Source organism: Lolium rigidum, chromosome 7, assembly GCF_022539505.1.
Source record: "Lolium rigidum isolate FL_2022 chromosome 7, APGP_CSIRO_Lrig_0.1, whole genome shotgun sequence".
Classification (NCBI taxonomy): Eukaryota; Viridiplantae; Streptophyta; class Magnoliopsida; order Poales; family Poaceae; genus Lolium; species Lolium rigidum.
Window position 1 is genome coordinate 175,298,600 of NC_061514.1, and position 20,692 is coordinate 175,319,291.

Sequence of the window (20,692 nt, forward strand, 5' to 3'; positions counted from 1 at the left end):
GTTGACGGTACCCCACTAGTCCAGCCTGTAGGATAACCTTGCCAACGGACGTTGTGTCTAGTGTCAAAACTATTTTCTAAAATTCGCTGGATAGATCTGATTAGCTCTGATTTTTATCCTTATCTATATTCTTTCTCCTCTTAGCTCTGCGAGTTTTGAGTCTTCTCTCTTATCTGAGTTCTCTGAGTCCTAGGTTCTGACGTGGGTTGGACGATCTCTGCCTTAACCTAATAGGACCGATCTCTGAAGACCTTCCGACAGAAGTACATCACCGACGGCAACCTTGTCATCTCCGTTTGATATCATCCTTATTTTGTCATCACTCTTCAATTCCTTGTGCTTTGACCCAATCGAATCCTTGCTGACTATGCTTGTCGATATCATCAATCTGAGATCCGAGAGTTGGTTACACGATTCTCCTATTTATGTTCAGGGTTAATAGTTCGGGTGCGGGATGGATTGGCCCCCATACCAACTACTCTTACTATTCGCCCTTGTTACCTGAATTGGTGGATCCGTGTGACTGTTACTCCTTCCTTTGTTTCTCCGGAGTCATCATCGTCATCGGAACAACGACTTCTTGTTGGTGGTGTCGACCGTCCTTCGTGCAGCAACAATTCTTGTTAGTGGTGTCGAGGAGATCGACATGTCACCTGAAGACCCGATAGTTCACCTCTCTCCCCCGTACCTGGACGTGGGATCTCGGGGCGCGATCCCTTGTTAGTGGTGTCGATTGTAACGGCCCCGGGTAGGACCCCCTATAGATTTTGCTTACTCTTTTTCTTTCATGCATCATCATGCATCATGCATCATATCATCCATGATTTTATTAAATAAAACTATTTTATAAACCCTCCCTCGTCCTCCATCTAAATAAAAAACCCTAATCTCCCCCTCTTATATTTCTTATTTCATAACTAAGCCTTTTAAACTAATAATTTTTGGGTTAAAAATGTGCTTTGATTTGCTTACAAATAAATTAACTATTTGAGAAACTAGATTTGAATCTCACTCCCATCTCTGGTTCAAGTTCAAACTTAAAATGGATTTGAAATTCAAATGGTTTAAACAAAACAGAAAATAAAAGAGAAAACATTTTATAAATAAAAAAAAAGGGAGAAGAGCCTCCCACCGGCCAGACCCAACTGGAGGCCACCTTCCGGCCCAGCCAGCCTTCTAGCCCACCCGGACCTCCCCCAGCGAAACCCTAGCTCCACCAAACCCTCCCCTGGCTTTTTGCAGCCGCCCCCTCCCCCCTCTTTTCTTTTTCCCATCGGGTCCTCCCACCTCTCCGCTCCAACTTGCTCGAGACCGAGCCCCGCGCTCGACCTCGACCCCGCTCGCTGCTCGCCCTCCTCCCCGGTGCCCTCCTCTCGCTCGCCTCGGCCGCCCAGCCCTGGCGCCGTCTGCGTCGAGCGCAGCGCGCCCTTGTTTCCTCCGCGCCGCCCGACCCTCTTCCCTGAGCTGGCCCCTGCGACGCCCCTTCCCTGCGCGGTCACCGCACGCCGCCGCTGCGACCTCGTCTCCCCCGTCACGCGCCAGCTCCTCCCCGACACGAGCGTCCGCTCCTTCCTCTGCTCGAGGTAGCCGCCTCGTCCCCAGGCCCGCTCCTCACGATGGCCGCCACGAGCTCGTTCCTGGCATCCTCCTGGACGCCTACATCGGGCGCGACCGCGCCCCCTCCACAGCAGCCTGGGAGCTGTTACTCCCTGTCCTCGTGTATGCCGTCCTCCTCCAAGTGATGCTGCAAGCACATGCTGTGGTGTCCTTGTAATTCCGGTGTCGATGCTCGTGTGCGTGAGCTGCTGCTTTGTTCCCGGTGGTTCGTGTTCATCGAGGCTGTTTTTCCGCTGCAGGCTAATCTTCTCCGGCACAGCTGCTACGCGCGTGACGCGCCGCGTCGGTGTTTTGATGCTGATGCAAGTGGTGGGGAGCTGTGGTTGAATGGGTGCACATTTGTGTCTGTGTGGTTGACCTCGCCAAATTCGTTCGACGCTTTGCCAAGGCCACCGGCACCGACGACGACTCAAGTTCACCACCGATATTTGAAGCCGGAGCACCAAGATCTCCTTCACGGATCCGAAGATCGAGACCCCGTCTTCCTCTTCTTCCTCTCCGAACCTAAATCCAGCGACCACCTTGTTCCGATACCGTGAGACCCAAACCCTAACCAAACCTATGTTATAAATGCAATATCTATCTTGTTGCATCAAACATACATGTTGCATCGCATCGCATATTTTGTGGGTTTGGGTATATAGCGATTCACCTAATAACTTAATATGGAATTGTGCGGGAGTAATATTTCGTCCGGTTCCATTTAATTTTGTGTAGCGCACCTATACCTTGTTTTCTATGCTAAACCACATTTAATATGCGAGGTAGATAAACAACTCGAATCTAATAATTGTTTGTCGGAATTCCAATTCCGTTTAAATTGGATATAAGTTGTATCGCCGCATCATGTTTGCCATGCCATGCATGCATACCATATCATGATCATGCCGATTCTTTTGTCGTAGTAGTAAGATGTGCATCTCGTTGATTGTTGTAGCGATTTGCTTCTTCCCGGATAGGATCGCGAAGTGTTGATGTGAGATACGACGAGTTCTCCGACAAGTTCTTCTCGCAGCTTTTCACGAGGCGAGCCCTCTCTCTTCACCTATTTTACTCTCTCCCTCGCACTGCTATCCTTATGTTGCGATTCTTTATCGAGTCACGTGTCCTATTCCACTTGTTACCATAATAATCCTATATGCACCATTCCTTATCCATAGCCGTTGCTTGATGTTTGAGCCTTGCGAGTCGTAGGCGTGTTTAGGCTCTGTTGTTTATCTCGATCTGTTATCAGGATATGTTGGGTTGTTGGGAGGTTATCACATGCTATATCAATTGTTGGAGATACACATGCTTTACTTAATTGTTAACAACTAAAATTGTAAGCGAGAGGCATCTGTGAGCCCCTTTGCGAAAGCATCGGAACTTTGACTCGCTAATGTCCCCTAGGACCCGAGTTCTTGTTATCTCGTTCCGAGATTGAGCGCTCTACCCATGCGTGGGGACGATTATTGGGACCCCCCCTCACCCATTACTTTTTCTCAAGTCAGTTGAAAAGGGGGCCACAACCTTGGTTTTATTTGCCTATGCCATGTATGCCATGCTTTATATACTGTTGCCTTCGGGTGTTTACTTCCTGTTGCCTTCGGGTGTTTATATTCTGTACTGTACCTTGCGGGACGTTTAGCGAAGCGTGTGGTTCGCACGCCTAGCCGCCGGCGCAAACCTCTGAGTCCGTCTCGGAGTACGGCCGAACTTCGACACGGGTAGCTTAGGCGGGTGGCCCCCCTAGACTTTCTTGTTGAACTGGGAACGGTCTTGTTGTGAGACATCCACCTGTCGTAAGTGGGTCGAGCATGCGTATGGTTACATTTGGGCAACCCCCGCAGGGTGTACATCTTATCGATAAGCCGTGTCCGCGGTTATGGACGACTTGGAATTGTATAGCTTGATCATAGAACAACTTACACCTTTATGTTGTTGATAATAATTTGCTAATAACTTGATTAGTAATATAGCATTACTACAACCGATACCTAATAAAAATTGTCCACCGTTGAGTGCCTTTTACATTGCCTCTTCGCAATTGTTGAAGGGGATATGTGTAATCGGCTGGGTTATGCTTGTGTAGTATTTATCTGTTACCTTATGCGCTCTCGTATCTTATCTGAGTAGACGGATGTTGTAGTGTGTCTCTATTGGTTATAGTTTTGCTGCCGCTAAACCTACCATATAGCCCCAGGCGATATATATATATATACTCGCTCGGCGAGCATAGCCATTTCCAGTCTCGCTAAGTACGTGCCGGAGTTCGTTCCTTGGTACTTACTCTCGCCTTTTCCCTTTCTCTTTTGCTTCCTCCCTCTTGTCGGCAACCGATGGCCCGACTTTGACAGGTACGAGATGATGACGTTAGCAAGGTTACCCTTCCGGCTTGGCCTGGGCAGGGTTATGGACGCCACTGGTTATCTTCAGGACTCTTAGTCCAATTTGTATCTTGTCCGTACTCGGACGTATTCGATCTTCTGTATGATTTGGATCTTTGTATTGTATATTTGTATCTTGACTCGTTGGAGTCGTTGTTGTAATATATGTTTCTTGTGGGCTCTATTGTAATCCTGTTGCAATGTTACCGCTCGTGTTAATTCCTCTGGCATCACGTGTGTGACTTGTCGCGCACGTCGTGTCGGAGGGCGTCTCAGAATCGATATCGTGCGGATTTCGGCGGGATCGCTGGAATCCTCATGGTACCGGTTCTGGGGCGTCACCTCCCCTGGTGTTCCAGAGAGCGCGGCAAACAGCTGTACCGAGGGTGCCGGTACCTGTGGCGCGCCCAAGGACGCTAGGAGAGTTCCTCGAAGCTGCGAAATCGCGCTCGGATGCCCTCCTTCAAACTCCGGCTGTCAGGAGACGGCTGGTGGAGCTGAACTTCCAACCACGCCGGAGCTCGAGGATTGCAAAGCAACCGGGGGGATGAATGCTGAGATGAAGGCGGTGCGGAACCTGATGCGGAAGCTTGGACTGCTCACTGGAGATGAGGCGCCGTCGACGGCTGCCCTAGAAGCTTACCACAAGATGTACGAGCTCCCCTTGACGGACGACATGATCGAGGCGATTGCTGAGTTCTACGGATGGACGCTCTCCATGATCAGAGGTTGCTCTCCGCCGATGCTGGGGATGTCGGGTGGTCGCCTCGTGGAGGCTTGACCCCGATGTCCGCTACGTAGGGTGTGCCTTGTAGTCGGTCCAATGTTGTACGAACCTAAGATTATGGTGGCCAATGTGCGAGGCCTGAATGATCACGCAAGACGTACGGCTGTCAGGAGTGTGGTAGGCACCACGGGTGCATCTATCGTCTGTATCCAAGAGACAAAACTTGCGGTTGTAACCCCTGCCATTGTTATGGAAGCGCTTGGCGCGGATTTTGATGCTTACTTCTGCTTGCCGGCGACCGATACGCGGGGTGGGATGATTATGGCTTGGGTGAGCAGGGTGGTGCAGCTTGACAGCGCCCACATAGATGCTAATTCCATCACTACGAGGGTGGCGCCCCCTGGGGGGAACCATGGTGGTGGCTGACATGTGTGTACGGACCACAGGCTGAGGCTGATAAGATCGCCTTCCTGGAGGAGCTACGTGATGTCGGTGGAATCCACCAGGGGCCTTGGGCCCTCTGCGGGGACTTCAACATGATCTACCGGGCTGAGGACAAGAACAACGGTAACCTTAACCGTAGGATGATGGGACGGTTCTGTCGCTTTCTGAACGACTGTGAGCTGAAGGAGATCTACCTGCATGGCCGACGCTACACTTGGTCGAATGAACGCGAGACCCCTACTCTCGTTCGGCTGGACCGGGTTTTTGCCACGGTGGCTTGGGAAGAACTCCATAGCAGCTGCAGTCTGCGCTGCTTGGCGACGGTTGTGGCGGATCACTGCCCCCTCCTCCTTGACTGCACCACACAGTCGGGAGGGCGGAAAAGGTTCCAGTTTGAGCGTTTCTGGCTGCACCTTGACGGGTTTGATGAGGTGGTTCAGAGCGCCTGGGAGGTGGTTCAGGGAGACACTGATCCCTTCAGGCGGCTCACTGCTAAATTGAAACTCACAGCGCGCCGGCTCTTGAGCTGGAGCGATAAGAAGGTTGGATCTATCAAACTGCAGCTAATGATAGCGCGGGAGGTGGTGTTGAGGTTGGATATGGCCATGGAAACCCGACAGCTCACACCCGATGAACGTCGACTCCGGGCACACCTCAAGCAGACCTACTTAGGGTTGGCCTCGCTTGAGCGGACGATGGCTCGCCAACGGGCAAAGATCGCATGGCTGCGGGAGGGGGACGCCAACACGGCCTTCTTCCACCAGCATGCGGCCTATAGGCGCCAGAAGAACGTGATACACAGTTTGAGGGTGGATAACGCGGTTGTTTCCGACCATGCGGCCATGGCTGAAGCTACTTTCGCACACTTTGAGGGCCTTCTCGGCACCTCGGTGGCAAGGGCACACTCGCTGGACTTAGATTTTCGAGGAGGCGTTCACGGAGGAGGAGGTGTGGGAGGTGATTAAGCACCTGCCGCCAGGCAAAGCTCCCGGCCCCGACGGGTTCACGGCTGAATTCCTGCAGAAATGCTGGGGGATGGTCAAGGCTGACTTCATGGCAGCTTTTGACAAACTTTACACGATGTGTGGGCGCGGATTACAAGGCCTTAACCAGGCTTTGATGGTGCTGTTGCCCAAGCGCCCGGACGCAACGGCGCTAGGTGACTATAGGCCGATAAGCCTCATCCACATCTTTGCCAAGCTGGTGGCAAAGATCTTGGCTACTAGGTTGGCACCTCGGATGGAGTCGCTGGTGGACCGCAACCAATGTGCCTTCATCCGTAAAAGATGCATCCACGACAACTTCATGTTGGTTCAGCAGACGGCCCGCTTTCTACATAGAGAGAAGGAGCCGAGGGTGATGCTGAAACTGGATATTGCTCGGGCCTTTGACTCGGTGTCCTGGGGATTCCTCATGGAGGTTCTCCAGAAGCTTGGGTTTGGCCCGAAGTTCCGAGAGCTTGTCTCTCTGCTGCTGGCCACGGCTAGTACTCGGGTGCTGCTCAATGGCGAGCCAGGACCCCCGATCTGGCATCGGAGGGGACTGAGGCAGGGGGATCCCCTGTCGCCATCGTTGTTTGTCCTGGTGATGAACTCGCTCAACAAGATGCTCGCCAAGGCATCTGAGCTGGGTGTGCTGCGACGGTTGGCGCGGTGGGACCTGGCGACCTCTGTGTCACTTTATGCGGATGATGTGGTGATCTTCTGTCACCCGGACGAGTCTGAGTTGGGTGCGATCCGCGGCATCCTGGAGCTGTTCGGACAGGCCTCCGGCTTGCGCACCAACTTCGCTAAATGCTCGGTAACCCCGATCGCGTGTTCGGACGAGGAGGCTGGGGCTGCGGCGGTGCACATGGAGTGCCAGCTAGCGCCTTTCCCGGTGAAGTACTTGGGTATTCCCCTGTCCACGAGGCGTCTATCGGCCGAGTCCTTCCAGCCCGCTCGCTGGACAGGCTAGGCCGACAAGCTGCCGACGTGGCGGGCGTCCATGATGCCGCAAGCCGGACGTTTGGCGCTGATCCGAGCCGTGCTGGCGGCAATCCCGTTGCACCAGATAACGGTTCTGGCCCTGAACAAAAAGACTCTCAAGCAGATCAACAAGATCCTGCGAGGGTTCCTATGGGTGGGTCGAGCAGAAGCCAATGGAGGCCACTGCCATGTGAATTGGGCAAGGGTGTGTCGACCGCTGCACCTAGGCGGGTTGGGAATCCCCGACCTGGCACGTATGGCCATAAGCCTTAGGGTGCGCTGGCTGTAGAGGATGCGCACTGACCCACTACGTCCATGGCGTGGGCTTGACATGCAGTTCTCGAAGGCGGAGTTGGACATCTTTGCGGCCTCCACCTCGGTGAGGGTTGGCAATGGCGAGTCCGCGCTTTTCTGGGAGGACCGATGGTTGGGCGGCCGCTCCATCAGGGAGATGGCGCCGGAGGTGTACGCGCTGGTCCCTAAACGGCGCAGGAAGGTGCGTACGGTGCGTCAGGCACTGATAGACCGCACTTGGATCCCCGACATGGCTGGAGCACCTACTGCCCTCGCACTATGGCAATATGTGCAATTATGGAGCAGGCTGAGGGATGTCCAGCTTTCGGAGGAACAGGACACGACGGCTTGGGTTTGGACGACGGATGACCAATACACCTCCCACTCTTGCTATGAGGCCCTCTTTGGGGGGGATCACCTCACCATCATGGGAGCTGAATTGGAGATCCTGGGCGCCCCCTAGGGTGAAATTTTTCATATGGTTGGCCTGCCTCGACAGGTGTTGGACGGGTGAGAGGCTGGCGCGACGTGGTCTGCCACATGCGCCCAAATGCCCGCTGTGTGACCAATCCGAGGAGACTATGACGCACCTACTCACTGGGTGTTCATTCTCCAGGACGGTCTGGTTCGAGGTCCTCTCATGGATCCGATCCACCGCAGGACCTCCTTCTTCGGAGGGGGACTTCGCAGAGTGGTGGTCGCAGGTGGTGCGTACCGCCCCTCGCCAGTTGCGTAAAGGTACATCGTCGATCATCATGCTCACGGCGTGGTGGATCTGGAAGCACCGGAATGCTGCGATCTTCGACAACGCACAGCCTTCGGTGCCTTCCCTGCTCGGCGACATCAAGACCGAAGCGCGACAGTGGGCGATCGCGGGAGCCCGGGGTGTCCGCCAGATCCTCCCCTAGACTAGGTCTCCTTTCTTGGGTCGAGTTGTAGTGCGGGGTGTTCGTCCTCTCTTGGACATGTACATATAACCTTTCTATCTATCTATCAATGCATCGAAACGCAAGCCTTTTGCGTTTTCGCGAAAAAAAAAATTGGTATAACAAGGACAACACCAAAGATCTTGGAATTTTGATTTCAGGTTTATGTTATTGAGGCAATATTAGAACTCCCATCATTTGTCAAGTTTGATGATGCCGCTGTTACAGAAATTTATTAGCATGCAGAAGTATAATTGGTTTTGTAGAAGAAATATGATTGTAAAGGTATATTTCTTGACTGCATAGATTGCACTACAGAGCACATAAAAATATCTGCATTGTCGACCCTCTTCGGAAGACATGATTAGATAGTTTACCACAGTGAGGAAGCAGGGTATGTTCAACTTCCTTTATTACCGCAGAATCATGACAGAGCTATATTAACACGATACGTATTCTCATTAAGTGTTCAAATTGATGAGTAATTTTATTATCTCATCTGAAGCTACTGATATTTTTTTCTTTCATGTTCTGTAAATTTTATGAAGCTACTAAATATTCCCTTGTACTGAAATTTGATTTTCTACATAATCTGTTTTGAAGAAACTCAGTTTTCCTGTACTTACTAAACTTTACCTTGTTGCTGAAATTTCATGGGAAGGAGGAGCTCAAGGGAGCAGACAAAACAAGGAGAAAGGAGCTAGAAAGTAGAAGTTATCGTGATAACCTGCAAGTTTTAGTGAACTCCTAATTCCTAACCACCATGTGTTTCTTTTGATTAAGTAGTTCGACATATAGCACCTAGCCGCACAGGACCGTCTGCAATGGATTTGAGATATCGCTGCACCGGAATACCAGATACATGAAATCGATCATTTTGTAAGTTTCTCACTGTTTCTATATGGGTGACTAGCATATATATTTTCTATTCCAACTTGCAGGAAGTGAGAACATACTATTTAATGAAAAACTATTTGTACGTATACGAAATTGTTAATGAAAAAGAAGAGTTGTAATATTGCCTTCCTTAAGTTCAGAAGATTACTCCTTTGATTGCTTTGACAACTATATGTGCCTTCGGTACAAAATAAGTATGAGAATCAGGAGTGGCAACAATGATCAAGGCCATGGGAAGGAACCATAACCCTACCATTTAGATTTCATTTAAATCTATTTTCCAGTCATTTCTCTTGATTCTGTTTGTTTTCTGAGCTCAAATGATTATTGGTGAATTAGACTATCTTGCTACGACTTAACACTGCAATGTGGACCTGAGTATGTGAAGCTCTGTTCAGAACTTCCAGTAGACATAAGGTCGTATGTTAAAAAAGACGCAGGTAGAATGATACTTCAAGAGTTATCCATTGCCGTTGTCCTAGAACTACAGAGAATGAACCGTATCAGTTGCTTATAGGAAAATGATTTAATTGTTACTTAAATATTACATTAGTTATGTGAACAAGCTAGATTCTCGAGAGTTATATTGGAAACAAAGATTATATTGATCCATTAACTTGCTACTGAAGTACAACACCTATGGGAGCGAGCTTTGACAGTTTAAGGAGATTGTGTTTCAATGAGATTCCAAGTTTGTCTTTTCCATTCACTGATGTGCTAACTTGGAAGTAGATTTTTCTGTTGTAAATGGTCTAAATGTTTATTTAATTATGACATGGATCATTTTGCTACTATATACATAACATCTTATGTTATATATATTTTTTCCACTGTACTCACAGTTTTAATGAGGTGAAAAATAATAGATGATGAGCTGAAAAATAATCACTTCCTTTGTAGCTTAAAGCTATGGTTACATTATGTAAACCAGAGATTCTAGCTGTAGAACACCAATGATATTGTTGTATAGCAAATTTCCAATGACGGCTTGAACCTTTTGCAATAAGAATATGTCTTCTACCTTTATCTTCCTTTATAATAGTTTTATCGGATGTCCCCGAAGAAAACACCGCAGCTGTCCATGCGGAAAAAAAAGGAATCCAAATTTGCCGCGTCTCTCATGTTATGATCTTCTACATCCTAGGCCTGCATCTTGCAATTTTTTTCTCCAGACATTGAAACTCTTATGCACTGTTTATTTATATCACAACATAAATGTGTTTCCGCGTTGATATTACATGATTTTAAAAATAAGAATTAATTTGGATTTGTTCAGAAATGACATAGGTTCTGCTAATGGGCAACCTGGCCGGCGGTATCTTTCCAAACTAGATATCTATGAACAATGTATCTTATTATCTTTGTGATGCCTCATAGCAATGCGGGTATCTGAATGTTGGAATGTTTATTTTATTCATATGTTGTTGTGTTATTATTTTTGAAATATTATGTGTGGCTATCTTTTTATTGGTTTTGAAATATTATGTGTGGCTATCTTTTTATGTACATGTGAACTTCCATATGTATTATGTTTGCATATGTTGCAAGAATATATTTGAGTCTCCAAGAACAATTTTGAATTGGATGATCGTCAGATTACCCAGGTTGGGTTTAAACTCTTGGTTACTTTGTGGTTTATTTGCAGTGCCTTCTTGGTATTTTTTCATTATTCACAGATCAGTTCGGTACCATTTGTTGCCAAAAAGGCGAAGGTCATATATGAGTACCATATTAAGTATCTTTGCATTGAGCATTCTTCAAGTGTAAATTTGTTGTAAAATAGTCATAAAACTGTTAGCATATCCAAAGCTTTTGGTTGACAAAAGGAATATCCAGCGCTTTAGAATTTAAAGTTTGCAGAAGGCCTCCGATCCTTGGAAAAAAATAGGGATCAAGGAAATGCAGAGAAACAAAAGTTTCTTAACCTCGCCTCTAAAGAAGCACAATGATCATGCTACTATTGGGATTTCACAAGTAAAACTAAAAAGAAATGCTCCAAGAACACTAGCCTTTTACAAAAAAAAGTACTACTCATTTTTCATAGTGGTGATCTTCGTGGTTTCTTTGTTAATAGGGTCGTTTAGCACAGTGATAATTCTCATGTGCAGATTCTTCTCTTCAAGACGCATATTTAACATAGCTTTGAATTTTGCAGTTACTAGCCACTGATACATGTTCATCAGGTCAAACTACCTAATTACTTTGACCAGGATGCAGATGACTTACCAAGTGGCCATGGAAGAGGACGTGGCCGCCGGGGATGGGCAGGGGAAGAGGTAAATATCCACCAGTTTACACTAATTGAATTTGACGTGTCTCTGCAAATTGTGTGATCTTGATTCTGCCGATTAAAAGAACTTGATTCATTGTTCAGCCATTTTTAATGTGCATTCAATGTTCATAGGTATCTACAAGAGCTCTCTCTTATGTGTGTCTTTAAGGGTTACTCTTTGTACTAGGACTTTGTTTTGCCGAACATCATCTCAACCATGAGTACACGATGGAAAATTGTGAGACAAAGCTAAGGGATAGATGGACCTTCAGCAAATAGAACTGATCAATCGTCTTTAGTCATTATACTGGTCATGTACGTACTTACCTTTAAGTTTGTTGTCGAATTCCTGTAATTGTTAATACTGCAATGCGTGAATAATTATTAGTAGTATACATGCTGATTATTATCTATAATGAATAGGCACTTCCAGTGGTTTAAAGTTTCTTGACATTTTTTGCTTGTACTAAGTTATTTTTTGGATGCACTGAAGCTTAGTTTGTTCATCCATTTATATATAATACATGAAATAGTCTAAGCCTGCATATACGATGCTTATTTACCTTCTACCTAAAACTTGTTGGAAAAGATGGGAGTTTTTTTGTCAGCTTTGGAATGTTGATTTAGCCTCGTGTACTGTGCTTACTACCTCTGGTGAAGAGTCTGTACTATCGTTTTTTCAAGGAAAATCTAAAATCTTATCTCAACAGTAAGAAGCGAGTTCTTGCACTTCCATGTGGAATGAGGAGGTCTCCAACCACTCCCTACTCATGATGGAGGCTCGCGTCCGCCATCCGGTAAAAGATAGGAGCTAGCAGCTGGACATGCACATCCCCACCAGTGGACTGATGCCGTATGAGCTGATGTAGATGTGGAAGAAGCTACTTCTGAGTTGAAAAAGATATATTAGTACTATTAGCTCTTGTGATTGACATGCAGTGGACTTATCAGATCGTGTAAGCTGTGTGTGTCTTGTACTGAAGTGGTAATAGGCAAGTTAAATTAAGTTTTGTCAATGTGCCATTTTTCAGTCACTGATGCACATATCCAAGGGACAGGGTGTTTCTACACCCGGGTGCATATGCACCCTTTATTTGAAATTCATATTAAACATATTTATCAATGTTAAAAAATAAAAATAAAAATGCCTTGTGTATACCTTGACATGTTACATGCTCACAAAGTTGTTTCAGCAAAAACCGATATGTTTTGTGCTCTACGTAAAAAAGATAAATTTTTGGTGCTAAAGTAGTCTATTTCTCGAGGAATTAATTGTCTTTTTTACACTGGGTACAACAATTGTCGGTTTTATGTGAAACTTTATATGCACACATAGAACAAGTCTCTCTATATGCTAAAAAAAATTCCTATTTTTTTTAGGGTTTACACATACCGGGTGCATATGCATCTGAGATCAGTTTTGGTTTTCCGATATCCAAGTCTCATATCTCAAGTTCAGCTACATAATAATGCAGTGGCAAAGAGATCTACGTCAACTTGTGTAAAAAAATGGTTACGCCGTATTAAACTACAACCTTGATTTTCAAGTCAAAACTATACTACCAAGTTTTAGAGAGAACTAGGACAAATGCCCGTGCGTTGCAACGGGAGTGAAAAAATCGATATCGTAAAGACGCAAAAAAATTCACAATTGCGATGTGTCGCAAAAACCTGTCGGCTTTCGTACATCGACATGCTCTTCCTGGTTATGTGTGTCGCCACTACGTCATCTACCTTCCGCTTCAGCCAAGCCACTATTTCTGCAAATTCCTATGTCGATCAGTCTCATGTGCTCTTTACGAACTGACCATCATAAGGCCCTTTCTATGTCGTCAACCTCTTCGCTCCTTGACACCCCACCACCACCATTGTTGCAGTCGCCACATACCCTAACTTTCTAGTTGTCGCTTACGTGCCTCCCCTCAGCTCCCCTCATAACCCTGCATATCCACTTGCCGCACAATTCTATAGGGCTCAAAAGCAACCAAGCAACATCTTTAATTCGGATTTTAGTTTAAAAAGTGCAACATAATTTAATCTGGTTGACAACAAAAATGAAATCCACGTAAGTTTGTATAGTGGCTAAACCTTCAGATTATGGGTAACGAGTAATAATATAGCTTTGAGCTACTTGGCCACTTTTTCTAATGATATATCGTCTTTTTCATGGGATCATCCTTTTAGTATAGCTGATGCACTTAATTGGACAAAATAGTATGGGTGCAAACACAAATGAGAAATTAAAAAAACCAATCATCAGAAGTGCAGCAATTTGCAATGCAATCTACCATTTTGACACTATTATTATCACAAGATATGAATTTAGGATCAACAACCATCAATACAGCCAGCATATAGTAATTAATCATTGAGGAACATAAATTTTAAGAACACATCCTATTCCATAATACATAATCGGACAATACGATGTGCACGAACCTTGGCCCAAAGAGCTATGTAAACCAGATATTATAACACTCCAATGCTGAAAAGTCGGTGCTATATATTCAGTACCATTCACATTGGAGCTGGTTATCGTTCCAAACCCAGCAGAGCACCAAAAGATACAGCAGCAACCTCCTCATGATTCTGAAATCGGTGTATTTATCCCCCATTTGAAGGCCTCAATATTGAATTCCAAAATCCCCTCTCCCCTTGAAAATCCAATTGACCGTATCATGCAATAGAATATGCAGAATCACCGTTTGAGCCGGCTCCTCTTCTGGTGGCCTGATTTCTGGAATATGTTCATCGCCAAGCCATTGAATGGACCACAGCTCGCACAGGCAGGCTCGTCCTTCTCCTATGACCAAACCGGATCTGCAGCATTAGGCAGTGGCGCCGTTTGCCTCACATCACTCGCTCGGGCTCTTCGATTTGCGGCATCTCTAACAGATCGATCTTCGGGACAGTTCCAGCGCAGATAACGCGGCGCCAGCGGCCTTAGTCTTGGCTTAGAGCAATTCCAATAGTATAGCCAACTGCTGGCTATAACAAGATGTTATATCATTTGTAGTCATCATATAGCTAACATGTATACTAGTTGGCTATAAGAATGAAGCACTTTTACTAACATATGGCCCACATTTCACTCTCACAAAGTGCCTAGGAGCACGTGCAAGAGCTGGCTATTGCATAGTAGCCCACCTCCCTTCTCTCTCCTCTTCTCTCTCCTCCAACTCATCTAAAATATATTATTTAATGTCTTATAGTTAGCTGACTGGACTCTATTGTACTTGCTCTTATCGCTAGATCTGCTCGAAGATGTATCTCCCTTTGGCTGTTCTGCAGAGACCTCTCAGCGCATGGGGTCCAATTTCTCGGCTACGTCGGCGAGTGAGATGTGGCGTAGCCGGTACCGCGCAGCCTCAAGTCAGCGTTTGCTCGCCAGAACTCGGGCGGTGCCCTGGGCCGGCCGCGTGGGGGGCGTGGATATGCGGGCGGGGAGAGGGAAGGGGCAGGGTTCGACGGATTAGTCAACGAACGGGTATCGATGAACCGAACCGGTAATGGCAGGTGCACTTGGTGGGAGGCCAAAACGGTTTAAAAAGTTATTGGACGAAAATTAATTTTGGCAGAAACCTTAGCTCCTTTATTATTAGGTATATAGATTTGACCAACAACACCACCTGACACTTGAAATCGTTTAAACCTATATATGCATCGTGATGGTAGATGGTGGTAGAGAAGTGATGAAACTTGAGATTTTTTGCAGCGTACAATTGCTGATGGTGATGTCAAGAATAGTAGAGATCCGTTAAATATTGAGAAAAGACATACATCATGTCAGAGGAAAGGGAAGAGGTGTGGAAATAAGCACGAGAAGCTAAGCTCTGAAAATTCGTTGTAATAGAACGACACAGTTAAAAGATGCAAGTTGCATTATTATTTCATAGCAATGTAGGTATATTTAGCTAAACATATTTTATACACATGATCTTTCGTTTCTATCATATTTACATAGAAAAAGACCGTAGCAACGCACTGGCAGTCAACTAGTTTCTTATAAGTTGCTTGTTGAGCGGTAAACATGTTTCTGGGGACGCCATCAACCTGTTACACCTTTGTTGAATATCATGTGAGTTGCTATGCATGTTCGTCTTGTCTGAAGTAAGGGAGATTTACCATGAGTTAAATGGTTTGAGTATGCATACTGTTAGAGAAGAACATTGGGCCGCCAACCAAAGCCATGTATCATGGTGGAAGTTTCAGCTTGGACATTAATCCTCAATCTCTTATGAGAATATTATCTGTTGTTGAATGCTTAAAGCATTAAAGAGGAGTCCATTATTTGTTTTCTATGTTGTCCCGGTATGGATGTCCTTAAGTTGAGATCTATCAAAATCGAGAAATCAAATGCGATTTATCTCCTTGGACCTTTGTACAGGTGGCATAGAGGTACCCCTTTGTGACACTTGGTTGAAATATATGTAATGCAATGATAATCCATGGAAGTCCAACCTAACTAGGACATGGTGCGGGCACTATTAGTATTCGATGCATGAGGCTTGCAACTTATAGGAGGTTTTATGCATAACACATATGAATTATTACTACCGTTGACAAAATTGTTTCCATGTTTTCAAAATAAAAAGCTCTAGCACATGAGTAATCCCTGCTTCCATCTGCGAAGGGTCTTTCTTTTACTTTATGTTGAGTCAGTTTACCTACTTCTTTCTATCTTAGAAGCAAACACTTGTGTCAACTGTGTGCATTGATTCTTACATACTTGCTTATTTGCACTCATCATATTACTTTGTGTTGACAATTATCCATGAGATATACATGTTGAAAGTTGAAAGCAAGTGCTGAAACATAAATCTTCCTTTGTGTTGCTTCAAAACCTTCTATTAAGAATCTATTGCTTTATGAGTTAACTCTTATGCAAGACTTATTGATGCTTGTCTTGAAAGTACTATTCATGAAAAGTCTTTGATATATGATTCAGTTGTTTAATCATCATCTTTACCATTGCTTTGAATCACTTCATTCATCTCATATGCTTTACAATAGTATTGTTCAAGATTATGATAGTAGCATGTCACTTCAGAAATTATCCTTGTTATTGTTTACCTACTCGAGGGCGAGTAGGAACTAAGCTTGGGGATGCTTGATACGTCTCAAACGTATCTATAATTTCTTATGTTCCATGCTAGTTTTATGACAATACTTACATGTTTTATTCATACTTTATATCATTTTGATGCATTTTCCGGTACTAACCTGCTAACAAGATGCCGAAGTGCCAGTTCTCGTTTTCTCGCTGTTTTTGGTTTCAGAAATCCTACACAGGAAATATTCTCGGAATTGGACGAAACAAAAGCCCACGGTCCTATTTTCCACGGAGGGTTCCAGAACATCGAAGGAGAGTCGGAGGCGGCCAGCAGGGGGCCCACCCCATAGGGCGGCGCGGCCAGGCCCCCTGGCGCGCCAGCCTATGGGGAGGCCACCCCCTGGCTCCTCCGAGGCGGCCCTTCCGCCTATATATTCTCCTCGTCGCGAAAACCCTAAAACATCAAGTCATATTCCACGAAGAGTTCCGTAGCCGCCTCCATCGCGAAGACAAGTTTAGGGGGACAAAGTCTCCGTTCCGGCACGCCGCCGGGACGGGGAATTGCCCCGGAGTCATCTCCATCGACACCACCGCCATCTTCATCGCCGTTCTCTGTCTCCCATGATGAGGAGGGAGTAGTTCTCCCCCGAGGCTAAGGGCTCTACCGGTAGCTATGTGGTTCATCTCTCTCCCATGGTGTGATCTTTATGTGATCATGAGCTTTGTATCACTATTAATCTAGGGCGGCCCTAGTTGGCGCTCGCGCGCCAGGATCTAATTGCGCGATCGATTTCCGACAACCCAATTCGGGAATAACCGTGTTTCCCTTTCGTGGAAATAAACGTGCGCCGAAGTTGTGGACCACAGAGGTTACGTGCCGTATTTTATTTGCCTTCTATTGCAGCTCCACAATTCCCTTTTCGTGCGCGATACAACTTTCAGAGTCGTACGTTATTTTGCTTCATGTACGTGCACAATTCCCTTTACTCGTTCACGAAGTAATTCTCCTTATTCCCTTTTTGGGCTAGTGAAATTTTAGGGTTAAAAAAAGGGAGGGGAGCAGCATAATCCACTTGCAAATGAAATGAACTACGACTTGCAACATGTAATATAATAACAATTCCCTTCTTCCGCAATTCCCTTCTTGGTAACATAAGAACGTAGGTGTTGGTTAACCTTCCAGATACATGTTGATGAAGACTGAATGGGAGGTTTCGTAACATATGGACTTAGGTGTTGATGAAGAGTGCATGGGAGGGTTGATAAGTAGGTTCCCTTGTTCCCTTAAAAAACAAAAAGGACCAAATTTCATATACAAAAAAGAATGGAAATGGGTCGGTAACACATGAACTTATGTGTTGATGAATAGTGAATGTGTGGGTTGATAATTATTGTTTCCCTTGTTCCCTTAAAAAACAAAAAGGACCACCTTTGTCTACACAAAAAGAGAAATAAAAGAAGGAGGTAACAAAAGAGTAGATGGGTTGGTAAAACATTGAGTCACCTGTTGATGAAGAGTGCATGGTAGGGTTGATAAGTAGGTTCCCTTATTCCCTTGAAAAACAAAAAGGACCACCTTTGTCTACAGAAAAAGAAAAAAAGAAGGAGGTAACAAAAGAGTAGATGGGTTGGTAAAACATTGAGTCAACTATTGATGAAGAGTGCATGGGAGGGTTGATAAGTAGGTTCCCTTATTCCCTTAAAAAACAAAAAGGACCAAATTTCATATACAAAAAAAAGATGGAGCTAAAGAATGGAAATGGGTCGGTAACACGTGGACTTATATGTTGATGAATAGTGAATGTGTGCGTTGATAATTATTGTTTCCCTTGTTCCCTTAAAAAACAAAAAGGACCACCTTTGTCTACACAAAAAGAGAAATAAAAGAAGGAGGTAACAAAAGAGTAGATGGGTTGGTAAAACATTGAGTCAACTGTTGATGAAGAGTGCATGAGAGGGTTGATAAGTAGGTTCCCTTGTTCCCTTAGAAAATAAAAAGGACCAAATTTCATATACAAAAAAAAATGGAAATGGGTCGTTAACACATGGACTTATGTCTTGATGAATAGTGAATGTGTGGGTTGATAATTATTGTTTCCCTTGTTCCCTTAGAAAACAAAAAGAACCACCTTTGTCTACACAAAAAGAGAAATAAAAGAAAAGGAAACAAAAGAGTAGATGGGTTGGTAAAACATTGAGTCACATGTTGATGAAGAGTGCATGGGAGGGTTGATAATTATTGTTTCCCTTGTTCCCTTAGAAAACAAAAAGGACCACCTTTGTCTACACAAAAAGAGAAATAAAAGAAGGAGGTAACAAAAGAGTAGATGGGTTGGTAAAACATTGAGTCACCTGTTGATGAAGAGTGCATGGGAGGGTTGATAAGTAGGTTCCCTTGTTCCCTTAAAAAACAAAAAGAACCACCTTTGTCTACAGAAAAAGAAAAAAAGAAGGAGGTAACAAAAGAGTAGATGGGTTGGTAAAAAACATTGAGTCACCTGTTGATGAAGAGTGCATGGGAGGGTTGATAAGTAGGATCCCTTGTTCCCTTAAAAAACAAAAAGGACCACCTTTGTCTACAGAAAAAGAAAAAAAGAAGGAGGTAACAAAAGAGTAGATGGGTTGGTAAAACATTGAGTCAACTGTTGATGAAGAGTGCATGGGAGGGTTGATAAGTAGGTTCACTTATTCCCTTGAAAAACAAAAAGGACCAAAAATTTCATATACAAAAAAAAAGATGGAGCTAAAGAATTGAAATGGGTCGGTAACACGTGGACTTATGTGTTGATGGATAATGAATGTGTGGGTTGATAATTATTTTTTCCCTTGTTCCCTTAAAAAACAAGAAGGACCACCTTTGTCTACACAAAAAAGAGAAATAAAAGAAGGAGGTAACAAAAGAGTAGATGGGTTGGTAAAACATTGAGTCAACTGTTGATGAAGAGTGCATGGGAGGGTTGATAAGTAGGTTCCCTTGTTCCCTTGGAAAAAAAAGGACCAAATTTCATATACAAAAAGAATGGAAGTGGGTCGGTAACACATGGACTTATGTGTTGATGAATAGTGAATGTGTGGGTTGATAATTATTGTTTCCCTTGTTCCCTTAGAAAACAAAAAGGACCACCTTTGTCTACACAAAAAGAGAAAAAAAGAGGGAGGTAACAAAAGAGTAGATGGGTTGGTAAAACATTGAGTCACCTGTTGATGAAGAGTTCATGGGAGGGTTGATAAGTAGGTTCCCTTGTTCCTTTAAAGAACAAAAAGGACCAAGTTTCATATACAAAAAAAAGATGGAGCTAAAGAATGGAAATGGGTCGGTAACACGTGGACTTATGTGTTGATGAATAGTGAATGTGTGGGTTGATAATTATTGTTTCCATTGTTCCCTTAAAAAACAAAAAGGACCACCTTTGTCTACACAAAAAGAGAAAAAAAGAAGGAGGTAACAAAAGAGTAGATGGGTTGGTAGAACATTGAGTCAACTGTTGATGAAGAGTGCATGGGAGGGTTGATTAGTAGGTTCCCTTGTTCCCTTAAAAAACAAAAAGGACCAAATTTCATATACAAAAAAAATATGGAGCTAAAGAACGGAAATGGGTCGGTAACACGTGGACTTATGTGTTGATGAATAGTGAATGTGTGGGTTGATAATTAATGTTTCCCTTGTTCCCTTAAAAAACAAGAAGGACCACCTTTTGTCTACACAAAAAGAGAATTACAAGAAGGAGGTAACAAAAGAGTAGATGGATTGGTAAAACATTGAGTCAACTGTTGATGAAGATTGCATGGGAGGGTTGATAAGTAGGTTCCCATGTTCCCTTAGAAAACAAAAAGGACCAAATTTCATATACAAAAAAAGGATGGAGCTCAAGAATGGAAATGGTTCGGTGACACATGGACTTATGTGTTGATGAATAGTGAATGTGTGGGGTTGATAATTATTGTTTCCCTTGTTCCCTTAAAAAAACAAAAAGGACAACCTTTGTCTACACAAAAAGAGAAATAAAAAGAAGGAGGTAACAAAAGAGTAGATGGGTTGGTAAAAACATTGAGTCAACTGTTGATGAAGAATGCATGGGAGCGTTGATAAAGTAGGTTCCTTTGTTCCCTTAGAAAACAAAAAAGACCA